We start from the raw sequence: 11,760 nt of genomic DNA, 5'->3' as shown, positions 1-11,760 counted from the left end.
TACAGAGTCTTTTTATTAGGGATACTTTTTGCTATTAGCGTAATAAAAAAAGGACCAATTGTTTCTGCCATCTGAGAAAACTCTTGGTGGAACAGGCAGAAATCCAGGAATAATTAAGAAAATAATAGTGCACACCCAAGAAGAAAAACATTATTTGTTTAAAGATGAAGTCCCTCCAGAATACTTGGTAGTGATTGCGTTTCTTTCAAAAGGGGGGGAAAAACCCTTCTAAATGAAAAGCAGCAGCCATCAGCTAGTTTCTAAGATCTCGAGTGGAAAAAGTGCAGGGCTGTAAACCCCCTCAGTGGTGAGGCTTTTCCGTTTTCACTGCTCTTATCAGCCTTTGAAAGTTGCAAAATAATAGTGTTTTGCCCCTACATGTTTCCATCAGAGGATCAGAAGCGCTTCACAAAGCAGAATTAATTGAGCTTCACTGCTCACCTGTGAGAACAGAGCAATTATTTAGCAACAGGGTTCGGGGTTTTTTTGCTGTTTGGGGTGGAGGTAGAAATAAAAACTGCAAGATTACAAACCCACCAAGCCAACAAGAGACTTGGCAGCTTTGCCCATTTCCAACAATGAATGTGACAAACCTGGAAGTTTTTGACCACCAGATCTGGGTTCTCCCTTCGGAAAGGATCACTTTGCCCCAGTATCACCTTCCCCTAGGCCTCACCTTGCCAGACTCCCCATCAGCACAAATCACCATCCTCCCCAGCTCTGACTCTTCAAATTTAAAAGTCTTCAGAAAACCGTGTCTCCAAACCGCCCATCTTTCCCACAAGTTGTCGTGGTGCCATCCCACACCTGGGATGTGAGATGTGGGCTCTGAAATCCTGCTCCCATCGCTCCTGTGTGACTCTGGGGAGGTTATACCACAGGGAGAACATCTGCTGAGCCTGCGGGTCGGGGAAAGGAGGGCTGCGAATCAGTGCTTGGGGAGAACTTCATATCTCAGTAATGGAGAGAAAAAGAACAACTCAAGTCTCTGATGTCGTGTGAGTGCACGGGCAGAGCCACACACTGCGTAACAAGACATCAACTTTTACCCAAGTAGGGCTGGGAAAGCATCATCCCTGCTCCGGGCGGGTTACAAGAGGCCATAAACCGCGGAGGGAAGAGCAGCGGAACGAGCCGCTTTGCACGACAGGCGAAGCCGCGCTTCCCCGCCGCTCCCGTGCAGCTCTTGTGGTTTATACATGTTTACTTTTTTCCCAAACTGAGGGTTTGTTCCCTGCACGCAGCTTTCGGCAGCGGCCGTCCCGGCTCACGGCACCGGACCGGGGGCAGGTGAATCCACCCCCTGACCGGCCGGTCCCCGCGGGGGCCGCGCATCCCCCTCCGGGCGGTACGGGCGGAGCATCGCCCGCCCCGCTCCGCCCCGCGCCGCGCCCAGCCCGGCCCGGCCCGCCCCGCCGGGCGGTGCTGCGGCCGCCCCCGCTCCCAGCAGCCCTTGCAGCCGCCTACAATGAAATTTGCGAAGTTTTTTCGGTTTCGGCGCCATTTTCGAGTGGACTCGGAGGTGAGGAGGGAGGGCGGCCGGGGCGGCGGGGCCGGGGCGCCGCGGGGGGCGACCGCCGCCCCCCGTTCCCTGTGCCCGCCGCGGGCGGCACGGCCCGGCCCGGCTCGGCCCCACGGGGGGGGGGGGGGGGGGGGGGGGGGGGGGGGGGGGGGGGGAGGGGAGGGGATGGGATGGGGGGGGAGGACGGACACGGCGCGACCCCCTCCCGCCGCTCCCCCGTGGGCGGGGTCGCGCCGCTCCCCGCGGGGGACGGGTGGGCGCGGGTCCGGGCGAAACTTTTTTTTTCTTTTTTTGGGGGGGAAAGAAGTTTAAAAAAAAAAACACAAAAAAAACCTATAAAAAAAAACTTTTTTAGGGCGGGGGGGTGTGGGGAGCGCGGCGGTACCAACAGCGCCCCCCCCCCCGGGGGGGCCCCCCCCGGGGGACCAAGGGGGGCCCCGGGGGGGGGGGGGGGCCGGGGGGCGGCGGGGGGGGCCGGGGGGGGGGGCGGGTGGGGCCCCCCCGAGCCCCCGGACCGTTAGTGCGGGAGCGGGGCCGGTCCCCACGTGGGTGCAGGGGCGCCCCGACGGCCCCCCCACCCCGCACCCCCCGGGGGCCTTTTCCTCCTCCTCTTTTTTTTTTTTTTTAATGAATAATTTTTTTTTTAATCTTTTTCTCTGCGCCGCGGGGAGCCGCGCCCGCCCCCCGCAGGTGTGGCTCGGGGTTGAGTCTTTTTTTTTTTTTTTTTTTTGCCCGTTTCCCTCTTTTTTTAAAGCAAACGCGGCGACCCACGGGGCTGCCGGACCCGCGCGCCCCCACCGCCCCCGCGCGTAGAGAAGAGTTTTATACATTAACAAAAAGATACTGGTATAACCAAAGAATAATTCGCCGAAATAATTTAAAATATTTAAAAAAAAATTTGGCAGCCAGCTTTTGCTACTTTTTTTTCCTTTTCCCCTCGCTGGTTACTCGCTTTGTACAGGAAATTTGAATATCCTGGCAAGGTCCGGCTTCCCCGGGCAGCCTCGCAGCACTCCGGGAGCTGCGGTGATGGAGCAACGTGTGCAGCACTGGGGCTTTTCCCTCTCGAATTGATCCTAAATACAGTATTTTTCCCAACTATGCTTCAGGTACATAAAGACAATTTTTTTGCGTTTGGAGAGCTAATTTTCCAAGGTTAAGACATTAATTGGTGTTCCACCCCAAAAAAAAAAGAGAAATTCTGGTTGTGTGTTGTGTGCGTGTTACGTGTAGGTGAGGGACCATCTGCCAAGTTTCATCATCTTCTACTCTGAAGAAATCCAAAGAACTCACCGGCAACTGCAAAAGTCTGTATTTAGTTAATCCACTTTAGTGGGAAATAACAGTAAAATTTTGCTGCTAATGCAGTAAACGTTTATGAAATGTACAAGGGAAGCTTTAAGTAATGCTTCAGGCAAACTGACCCAAATCTAAAAAAAAATTAAATCAAAGTGCTCTTGTTATGTTTTGAATTACTGTTCATCTGACCAAAAAAAAAAATAGGTTTTTTTGTTTGTTTTTTTCTTTTTTCCTGTTCTTAACAAATAAACTTTATAGGAATCGGGCTTCCAGATCTGTCCCTTGTTGTTTAAAACTGGATGAGATGACAATGCAAAAAAATGGAAGTAACAAGAAGCATCATACTTGTCTTCTCCTCAGCAGTGTTGAGAAAAAACTGTGGATCCTGGAATTTTGCTGTGGATTTTACTGGTTTTCTGAAGTACTGTAAGTTGAAGTCTTGTCCCGCAGGCCCTCACGAGCACCAGTAGCTCCTCGTTGGAACAACACCCTCGCCCTGGTGAATTCAGCTGATCCTGCTGGTAACAGTATCGGGGTCGAGTTTCACATGGGGTGAAGTTAACGAATTAATTTTTTGCGTTGTTTGAGTTCGCCCTTTGTAGCTGCAGTTTGGTTTTGGGTGTTCGGCCCCACCTAAGAGCGTGTGTGGTTTAGGGCGCGGGAGGTGCGCCGTGCTCGCATGAAAACGTGCTGGGTTTTACACGAACCACTTGCTGCTTCTCCGGCCTTTTTTTATGGTTAAATTAGCGAGGAAAAAAATCATTTTTTAACCGAGCGCACGAGAAATTATTTGCTCCCGCGCGGCTTCGACTGTGGCGAACGGGGAGGAAAAAACCATATTTTCTGCATTTATTTTGTGCTGCCGGGAGTGAGTCTTAGCTGGGTAGGACACGTGTGAGGGCGATTTCGGTGCGATGCGAGCGCCGGGGAGATGCGCTGGAGGTGCCGCACAAATGAAAGTAACTTGGCCGTGCGCGGTTCCCACGTCTGGCTGCTCGTGCTCTGTCACAGCCACTTCTCTTCCCGCAGCCCTCGCTTGCCTTCAGCAGCCTGCCGGGGCTGGTCCTGTCGGGAATGGAGGAGCTGGAAGCATGTGGTGGTTGTCGATCAAGCATCGGGGCTGATCCCTGCTGTTGGCCACATCTGTAAATATTGGGACGTGACTTCTGTTTAAATTTCACCGTTCAAAGGGAGGCAGGAACGAAGGTGGTGGGATTTTTTTCAGAGCCAGGCACATATGAAGTGTTTTGGTGGTGTTGCTCACGCCCTTATTTTCATTTTGTCACCGTAGTTTTGTCTTGCTAATGAGTGTCTGGGACCTTCAGCTGTAATGAGATGATTTATTTTAGTCTTTTCTGTAAAATAGTAAATGCCTTTTTTTTTTTAATTGTTTCAAAGGAGAACAATGACTTCAGGATTTGTTTGTGCATGTCTCCTGGAAAACTGTTCGATAGCAGAGTTGGGGTTTTTGTTCCTGTTTTTTATATAGAAAGGAAATGCTGAATATTTACTTGTCTTTGAGCTCACCTAGCCCTGCAGTGTGTGGGTCAGTAAAGGCTCTGTCCTTTACTGTATGCAAATCTGTCCTGTCATGGGCTCCTGTATTTATTTCCTTTCCCAGGGTGCTCCTTCTCACATTTTTTTTTTCCTTCTCTTTTTTTTCTGGTTACAGTGTCAGTGAGGAGGGACGAGGTTGTATTTTAAGGGAATCCTGTATTTCAGGGGGAATTTGTTTTGGTTTTGTGCGTGTGTTTGTGACTGGAGCAAGGCGGGGGGGCGGGTGTTTTTTACTTAATTGCCCAATATACTTTGGCAAGCAGAAGTTGCATTGTTTTGTGGACTGCATTAATGGCTTTCTGCATGTTCAAATTCCCCAGTTATTTGGGGGATTTAATTAAACCTCTGTAGGCGGCTGGCTTATGGAGATGACAGGTAGAAGTTTCTATTTCTAGAAGTAGCTGGTGTACACACTGCGGGTGTGGAGCCCGTGGCAGCACAAGGGCTGTTGTGAAGCTTTTGCATTGAGATAGAGCTTTTGGGGCAGTTCTCATGTTTGGGGCTACCAGTACAGTGGGACACCCCAATTCCTGGCCGTGGTGGGATGCTGCTCCAGGGCTGGGGGTGCTCCTGGGTGCTGCCTCCCTGTGACAGTGAAGGGCTGAGCACTCAATAGTGCCACCACAAAAGCCCCAACACCCAGAGAGCCTTTGGGAATCTTACCTGCATGTCCTTGGTCTGGTTTACCACCTAAAACAACACAAATAAGATGTTTCCTTTGCTTCTCCTCTGCCAGGACCAATAGGTAGTTCTTGCTGCTGCTGTTTTAACCCTTCAGGGAGGGGAGGTGGGCTTGCTGCCAGCCATGGTTGTGCCCAGTGCTTTTCCACCCACCCCAGAGCTGCCACTGGTTTTGTGTGGCTCATCCCTCCTTGATACACAGGGTTATGATTCAGGGCTAGCAGTGTGCCTTGGGTACCACTGCCTGGAGTCACCCGTTGGTGCCAGTGGTGCCAGTAGCCCTGGCTGCAGGAATGGAGAGAACAGGGAGAAGAGGGATGCAATCACTCTTTAAGTTCTGCTTCTGTCTGCGGCTGAAAACTTGATTATTTTTAATTTTTCCCCTGGTTTTAAAAATATTTGTGCCCATCTGAGCCTTTGTGGTCTGTGTGTCCCTGGGGAGGGGACCTGCCCCACAGCCCCGGTCCCCCCTCCTGCAGCGTGGTGGTGCCTCTGCCAGCGCCTCGTAAACCCTTCTGTGTGTTGCTTTGTAGTTCCCAGTGAAGCAGCAAGTGCCTGACTGTGTCCCTGGAGTCGGTGCAGGAGGAGCTGATGTGCCTGTGTTCAGAGGTGAGTTGGGAAGGTGAGCTCATGTGTCCCACCTGCTCCGAAATACCTGCGGCATCCACATCCCTCTGGGTAAGCGCAGCGTCCTCTGGAATCTGCATCCCTTTTTGAGGACTGCAGGTAATGCCTTGGAGAGGTTGAGATAAGCTCAAATCATCCTGTTCAGCTGCCCATTTCTGATTGAAAGTTGAGATTCCATAGCACAAACTAAGTTTGAAGCATGAGATGGGATGATCCAAACACAGAACTTTCTATTGCTTAAGATAATGACACTGTCATGTCATAAACACACATATTTTCTCAGATACGTATTTCACTGCCTATCCCAAATTTCCACTTGCCCAATACTCAGTGTGAATGATTTTTCCCTCTGTGCTAGAAGCTGGCAGAGGTGTACTGAGCCCTTGCTTTGGAAAGTCCTTGCTGAAGACAGCTGTTGCCCTCTTTGTTGAACTAGGCAAAAGTTTGGTTTATATATATAAAAACATTAATTAAGACATGAACCTCAAACACCATCAAAATGGATTCTAGAGCTAAGTGTGTTTGCTGTTGCTTTTTTCTTTTGGAGTCACTTGAAGAGATGAAAGAAATAAGGCTGCACAGGTACAGTCAAGTAAAACATTGTTACAGAAATAATTAATGGTAAAATTATGTGGGGGGTGGTTTTGATTTAGCTCGTACAGGTTTAACACTGGATACGTGTTGGCTTTGCAGTAAGTAGCAGTTGCTCATTAGGGAGTTGGCCCTGGTGGTGTCAATGTTGAGGACACCAAAGGGGTGAAAATACTGCTTTTTTTGTTGGCAAATATTTGATTTAAAATTTGCAATCGTTTGGCACGGGGTCATGAGAGCTTTTGAAATTCCTATTTTTAAGTTTGCTAAGGAGGCAGGGACTCGGAGGAGGACGGGCTGGAACCCGGCGGCTCCTGGGGCACGAGGGGATGGCACAAGAATTCGAACCAACGGCGTCATTTCTGACATTGTTCATTGATGCTGCTTTTTAAGAAAATGAATTGAAGGAAGTTGTCACATAACTGGGACAAAAAAAAAAAAAGGTTGAAAGGAAACACAAAAAATGTCAGTCTGTCTGCACTGCTCCTGTGCAGCCCTCGCAGGCTGGTGTAAGTGCTGCTGGCAGCTGCAGGGCTGCAGCCTCTGTCTGCCCTACACTGGTACTTTCTGCTCTGGTGCAGGTAGGGGAGATAGTGAAGTTCCAGAGATCTTTAATTTCTGGTCACATAAGCTTTGTCCATTCAAATAGAAAAATAAGCATAATCTAGTCTTTTTAAAAATAAGGGGTTTTTTTTAGATTTCTCACAAGTCAGACTGAGCTGAATAAAAGTATTTTAAGGAAAACTTAACTGGTTTGAACTGTTGGAATCTGGATTTATTTGTCTGAAATATTAACGTTGAGACATCTGGAAAAACCATGGTGTTCAGCAGCCCCTAGGAGGAAAGTTCAAGGTTACATTTCCCCACAGACCATTTGGAAGGGCTGGGAAGGTCTGCAGGCTCTCTGCAGTAGAAAAACCAGAAGAGATCTGCAGGATCTGGAAGTGTATATTTGTTGGGACCGAGATACTACATATTCTTTGGATCTGAGTGGAATAGTTAATTTTATTTCTGATTTTGTCTCTGAAACTGGTTTGTTTGCACTGTGTAACTGCTTGTTCTCTTATAGTTACAGACTGTCTGATAGCACCCCTGAAGAAAAAAACCCTGTCCTGTGGTGGTAATGCATGCATGTTAAATGTCTTCATTGTAGAGTGTTCTTCAGTTCCTTTTATCATGGTTTTAAAAAAAATTATATATACATATATATATTTTCAAAATACCATTTGGAATGTCAACATTCAGTGGGCTTTGAGGAGATGTAGCAGCACATCATGGTTTGTAGGGACAAGGAGATACAGACCATTCTGGGCTGCCTCATTACCTCAAGGATAAGACAAGAAAGTGAGCTTCTGGTTATCATAGATGTGGAAGCTAAAACATTCCCATGTATCCCTTTAGTTCAGTTGGACAGATGCGTGTAGACACGTTCTCTTGGTGCTGGTGTCTGTGCACATCCTTTGCAGCTGCAGACACATCCCCTCTGAGTCTGTGTGTCTCTCAGCAGGGCTGGCCCTGCCGGCAGGAAGGACTGGTAGCTCCTTTTTGTTCTCCAACATGGGCATGACCCGTGTTGGCTTGAGCTTCATATGTACTGTATACCCCTCACCTATGGCTCCTTGATCCTTTTGCTGGCAAAGGATTGGCCAAGGTACCCTTGCCCTGTGTTTGGGGCAGAAAAGGGGGGTCTGGAGGCCGTGGAGAGCTGTCAGCAGTGCTCTAGCAGCACGTAAATACTGGAGTTTGGGATTGCCTGTTGCTCTCCAGTATTGCATTGCTGCTTTAGTGAGGCTGGAAATTGGTCCCTGCTGCAGGAGCCGGGGCTCTGGCCCTGGGAGCACCTCCTTGGCACCCCCACGGTGCCCCCACACTGCTGGGGGGCTCTTGTCTCCCACACCAATAAACCACTGCGGAGGCAGCAACCAACGAGGGCTTGGTGTCGTTAATGGGGGGGGGCTGCACCCCAACACTGCTGGGGGTACCCAGTGCCCACACCCAGGGTGGATGGAGCAGAGGGCACTGCCACGGACATGGAGATGGCAACAAGCCCTTCCCTCGCGTGTGTGAGCAGGGAGTGGAGGGAAGTCCTCAGTGCCAGGGGGGACAAGGGGCACTGCTGGCTCCTGGCTGCACCCTGCCTCCAGCAGCTGGGAAGGGGGGTTGTGGGAGAGAGTTGGAGGGTGCAAGGGCTGGTGAGGACCAGAGCAGAAGGAGGAGGGACCACCTAGTGCCTGGGGTGCTCCTGAAGAAGCCCTGCTCTGGGAGGGATCATTCTCTGAACCCCTGAAGCTGCCCCAGGCAGTGTTGGGGTACCCCAGCTCAGGCACAGCCTGATTGGGAGGGAACTTGGGGCCAGGGGGGAAGAGTTTGGAGGGGGCTGGAGCAGCTGATGAGGATTTGTCCACAGACCCACTGCAGCAGTGGCTCCAGAGCCAGATGAGCCCCAAGGTGAAAGGATTTTCCTTAGCACCACTTGAGGCTTCCCAACCCTGGTGGAATAGATACAGGGACCACTGAGGAGTCAGGGATGCTCCTGGGAAGGGCTGGGATGATCCCTTCCTGGTCAAGGTTCATCCTTTGTGGTGGGAATGAGCTTGTCTGCCCTGCCAATGATGGTGCATCGTTAACAGCCCCAGTCCAGCAGCCTCCTGTTGAGCACTGATGGCTGTGAATTCTGGAACATTTTTTCAGCTATTTTAGGGCATTACTAAGTCATGGTCAGTAGTTCTTGGGCAGGGGGTGGTGGGGGAAACTCCTTGCTGGTTTACAGCTTAAATCACAGCTTCTGCTCTGCACAGTGAGTGTCGGCACTGCCAAAGGATTGGCAAAAGGCACTGCCAGCAGACAACTGTTTCTGGCACAGGGAGGTGCAAGAGGTGTGTGTGTATGGGTAGGAGCAGCTTTTAAAAGCCTCTGCCCACAAAGGGGTCAAAGTCATAATGTTTGGACACACAACCAATGCATTTTAAGCCAGACGTTGGTATTTTTCCACTTGTGTCTGTAAAATGGTTCATTCCCACTTTCTACAAGTCAAGCCCTTACTTGCCATATAACATTACTGCCTTCCCTCAGGAAAATTAATGAGTTACTTGATTAACAGGGAAATTGGTCAATAAAGTGATTATTTGTGTACTTCTATTCTTTATTAATTTTGCATCAGATTTTTTTTTTTAGAAAGGTTTCTGTTGTTAACATTTACAAGTGGGAGTGTAAGAGTTAAAAATCAGGTTTAATTCTCCTTTTTAGCCCTTTCTGTTGTGGTCAGTTTGATTTTACTGAGCTAGAAAAAGAGATTTCCACCTCGTTCACAAATAAAAGATGCCTGCTAAAACTGCTCTCAGGCTACAGTCTCCTGCCAGAATCAAAACGACGGTAACTGGAGAGTAAAAGCACTGTGGAGTTTTCGGAGCAGCGGGCAAGAATAAAATTTAGAGGCTAAATGAAGCCAATAAGATCCCAGGGGAGACAGAAAAGTGCGCCCAGGGAGGTGGCTTTTAGGTGGGAGCGGTCCCTGGTGACTCCCGGTCGGGGCGGGGGATGTTCTGTAACCGGGGCACGGGGATGTCGGGAGCGAGGGTGGAGGGCGCCGGACGGGGCTCTGTGTCTGTCTGATGGGCAGCGCCGGCTCCCAGGACGTGGTGAGCGTGTCTCTGCCACACATAGTTCAGGATATTGCCAATTATTAATAGGGAAAGCGCGGGGGGGGAGGCAGACATCCAGCTGCGCTTTTCTCTCTGAGAAGCTGGGGAAGCTCCCTATGTTTTTTGCCTGAAACGTAGAAGTTTGCCTTCGACGTGAGCGCAGGTTGACTTCCCTACTGCACTGGAGCACAAACCACTTGGGAAAAAAGCAACAAACGTCTTTGCCGAGCATCCCTGGTCTGATCAGCCCCCACCCCCCCGCAGGCAATGCCTTGCCGGGGCAGCCACGCAGAGGGGCAGCAGCACATGCAAAGCAGCTTGGGCAGACTTTTCCGTTTGTATAGATAAAGCAAGATGTATTTTTTTTTTTTTTGTCTAAATGTGAAGTCTGCTGCATGAGGAATCCGTGTGACCACTGTGGAACAAAAGTCTTTGAGCTTCCTCAGTAGTTTTCGGTGTGATTTTATAAAGCTGGAAGGCAGCGTTTCCCCGTGGTAGGTAAATACGTGCAGCACATCATCACACCACTGAGTGGCTGCTGGGCTTAGAAGACAGACGTTAGACAAGCCTCTAATTCGCACATTTCTACGCCAATATTTTTTTTATTATTATTTCCCCCAGACTGAAACTCTCCCACGTACTAAGGCTGAGGTTACCTTACTCTGCTGACAGTACTAGGTACCTCCATTAGAGAGGTGCTGGTGTGGGAGCCAAATGAGGTGTTGCAGATTCCTGTAAACACTAAAAAAGCAACCCAAAAAGCCACCTTATCTACCTTCAGCTTTTTCCTGCTCACCTCCTTTGATGCAGAAGGAATTTTTGGCAAGGGTTGGCAGCTCATTGTGGTATCCAGCATTATCTTGCTTTCCTTGCATTTCTTGCCCACCCACCTCATCTGCTTTTCCTCAGCTCACATCCAGTGTTTGGAGCCAGGACTGACTTTGGTAGGTGTTTGTGCAGTGCCTTGCACAACAGCAACTCCCTGTGCCTGGTGTTAATGACTTCAGCTCTTGCTCTTTGCACTGCGGAGACCTTTTATATGTCTTGCTCTCTCTTATCAAGGGTAATTCTGGCTAAGTCAGGTGACTCTAGCTGGGTACCCAGCTGTGCAGTTGGCCTCAGTGGGGAGCTGCATGAAGGAAAAAAACCTCAGGTTAAATTAGACATGACAGGTATCACCCACTTGGCAAAGCAGAAGCCACTGAGGGTTTGCTAAAGTGACAGTGATGACCAGTGCAAACGATGGCACTGGTGCCCTGATGACACATGGTTCCTGGCAACAAACTCACCAAATGGAAGAAAAATACAAATTCAAGTGTTTTCATTTCTAAAGCAAAGTGTAAGACATTGCTCTAAGCAATTTCCACGTAAACCCATCCTTGTGTCCTGTAACAGGATATTGAAGGTTACTCAAACTATGATTCAAGTAGAGCATATATTCATTTATAAACTGTCCAGAGTGAGTTCTCATGCCATATGGTCTGTGAGACAATACAGCCTTCCCCTCATACTGAAAAGAAATTATTTGAGTGTCCAAACTGCCAGGTAAGGTCTGATGGCTGGGAAGGGACTGGGGTGTGTGGAAAATGCAGCCAAGGGGGTAATTGTGGTTATGCTGTACTAGAAAGCACAGGATGGTTTTCTAATTGGAAGTGTAAGGAGCTTACACCACAAAGGATATTTCTACCCCGTACTTTTTGTATTCTCTGACTGCTACAGGGTACTTTCCGTTTTGTGAATGCAAGAGAAAAAATTGTCACGAAGAGAAATTGAGGAGCAAAGACCTGATAAAGGCACTGCAATGAACATTTAGAAACTCACATGCGTACACACCCCCCTCCT

General features: G+C 49.4%; 1 long non-coding RNA gene across 1 annotated transcript; it reads left to right on the top strand.

Annotated features, from left to right (window-relative positions):
* The first annotated feature begins 1,415 nt into the window (after nt 1-1,415).
* Nucleotides 1,416-6,202, top strand: LOC113969507. Its single transcript, XR_003534881.1, has 3 exons — nt 1,416-1,522; nt 2,484-2,631; nt 3,185-6,202. It is a non-coding gene; the product is annotated as an uncharacterized LOC113969507 (long non-coding RNA).
* Nucleotides 6,203-11,760: the final 5,558 nt, after the last annotated feature.

Source organism: Neopelma chrysocephalum, unplaced genomic scaffold, assembly GCF_003984885.1.
Source record: "Neopelma chrysocephalum unplaced genomic scaffold, ASM398488v2 Primary Assembly neopelma1_73b, whole genome shotgun sequence".
Classification (NCBI taxonomy): domain Eukaryota; kingdom Metazoa; phylum Chordata; class Aves; order Passeriformes; family Pipridae; genus Neopelma; species Neopelma chrysocephalum.
Note: the sequence above shows the minus strand (reverse complement) of the source record. Positions and strands in the feature narration are given on the sequence as shown.